The 2382-nt window shown below is 40.0% G+C and overlaps 1 protein-coding gene across 1 annotated transcript in view; it reads right to left on the bottom strand.

Moving 5' to 3' along the window:
* The window catches only part of ANKRA2 (ankyrin repeat, family A (RFXANK-like), 2), a 27357-nt gene that overhangs the window by 21886 nt on the left and 3089 nt on the right, over positions 1-2382 (bottom strand). The window lies entirely within an intron of this gene.

Here is a 2382-nt window from a genome sequence, read left to right as displayed (position 1 = left end):
CGGCTGCTTGAGGGTCCGCGTGATTTTGCGCGAGTGACCCAGAACGGTCCCGGTTAGGGAGCTGGCAGAATCCAATTAATTGTGCTTGAAGCCGGGGTGTCTCGGCGGACCCTTGGGGCCCAGCGGAGGTAGGTGAAGGCGGCTTACATTGAGGGTAGCTTAGACTCACATCCAGCCTTCTTGGTATCTGGCATGCTCTTCTGGCGCTTCCTAGGCTCCGTAGGAGAACGGCTAAATTCTTTAACCGACCTCTTAGGTTCTTTGCAGTTTGGCTCGACCTAGATTTTTTTCCTCGACGATCACGCCCTCTCTTGTCCACCGTAGTTAGTTCCCGGAATAATCAGCACCTCTCTAAGCCAGTGGACAGATTTCCAATCTCTGTCTTTGCTTGTAAGGTTCCCTCAGGGGCGAAGAGGACATAATGAAAGATTTGGGGATAAAAATCAGACCTTGTTGACTATTTGAATGTTAGGAGTGAGGAAGAAGGACATGTCAGGCTGGTGCCTGACCTTAATAGCTGGTGCCAATCACGAGCCAAAATGGAGAATATTGGGAGTATGTGAGGGCGCACAGACCATGTCTTTCTCGTTCACCATTGTATCTCCAGTGCCTAGAACAGTGTCCTGCACGTTGGTAGGTATGTGAACAGAAAAGTGTTTCCTCTTTAATCATTGACTGTTGTTTCTTCAAAACAGCCTTTAAAAAATAGGGCACACATTTTGTTTTTCTTTCCTTTTTTTTTTTTGAGGCCGAGTCTTGTCGTTCTGATTGGAGTGCAGTGGTTGATCGTAGCTCACTGCAACCTCAAACTCCTGGGCTCAAGCGATCCTGTTGCCTCAGCCTCCCCAGTAGCTGGGACTACAGTCACATACCACCACGCCCACCTAATCTTTTAATTTTTCGAAGACAGGCTTTCGCTATGTTGCTCAGGCTGGTCTCAAACTCCTAGCCTCAGGCGATTCTCCTGTCTCGACCTCCAAAGTGTTGGGATTATAGGCATGAGCCACAGCGCCCAGCTGTCATACTATTTATTGTGGTATTATTGAAGTAATGTTTTCAGGCTTTTCAGAATAGCACCACTGGAATCATTCACCTGATAACATTGATCTTTTGCCATCAAATAGTTCTGGAAAGATATTTTGGCTTAATTACGTGTTATTTAAAAGTTTTATCCTATTCTGTCACTTTGATTTAGAATTTAATTTCAGAAGTGCTGTATTACATTTTTTTGCTACCGTTTAAAACCTTTTAAAATTAATTTAATTTTAAGCATCAATATCAGAAAATTACTCTTTAATATTATTTTAAGCTTTTAAATTTAACTTTAAGCTTCTACATTAGAATAGTAGTTTTGTTTTTCTTTTTTCTCGACATTTTTAGTTCAGGAAGTCAAGTACCCAGACTGTGTTCTTACAGATTAAATGTCACCCTAAACTTAGTTTCAGGAAACTTTTGTATTTGCAGTTTCACTTTAATGCTTCCTGTTGTCAACAATGAACACTAAGCCACTGTGCTTCTTTTTGGTTTGGCTACTCGAAGGCTGAGTTAGATTTATTCCCAAGTATTGTAAAACAGTTGGTTAGGTGTGAGAACATTTGGGTACACCCTCTGTGTACAGCTGAGTAGATGGTGCAGTTTGGTAGCCTTATTTGTTTTATGCCTGCTTCCTTTAGATTGTCTCTTCTGGATTACAGTTAAATCGTTTATTGGTCACTCATCTATGAACTTCCACACAGCCTTTTGAAAGAAGGCAGGATGAAAATTATATATACAAGCTTATGGATAATTCGAATATAAAATATTTTCTTTTTCAGACTTAAGGCAGAGACACTGTAATTATTTCTAGTATCAATTCCAAACTATTGTCCCTTGGACGACAGTGCAATTATATGAAATTATGTCTGGTTATAAGCCTGTAGCTATTCAGACATATCCTATACTTGGTGAAAAAATCACCCAAGATACACTATACTGGAACAACTATAAGGTGAGTATGGGAGGTAATGAGGAAGGAGGGATTTGTGTTTATGCCAGTTTCTCCAGCATGTGTTGTACTTCGGGTACTCTAACAGAGAACTGTTAACTGAAAAATCTATCAGCAACTTATCGTTTGGGTAGATAATTTGAAATCAATTTTTTTCTTGCAATTCTATATGAAAGTTCATACTGCCTAATCAGTTTAACTATACAAGTGCCTAGCACAGAATGGATGCTCAATCAATGCCAAATGAATTAAATTTTAAAATTTGAATCTCATATGCAAGAAGATATTTTCTTGCCTGCCCTTTTTTTTTTTTTTTTTTTTTGAGACAGAGTCTCACTCTCTTGCCTGGGGCAAGTGCCATGGCATCAGCAACTTATCGTTTGGGTAGATAATTTGAA

Source organism: Propithecus coquereli, unplaced genomic scaffold (assembly GCF_000956105.1).
Source record: "Propithecus coquereli isolate 6110/MARCELLA unplaced genomic scaffold, Pcoq_1.0 Scaffold9, whole genome shotgun sequence".
In the NCBI taxonomy this organism is placed as follows: Eukaryota; Metazoa; Chordata; class Mammalia; order Primates; family Indriidae; genus Propithecus; species Propithecus coquereli.
The sequence above is the reverse complement of the archived record's forward strand: the minus strand, read 5'-3'. Positions and strand labels throughout refer to the sequence as shown.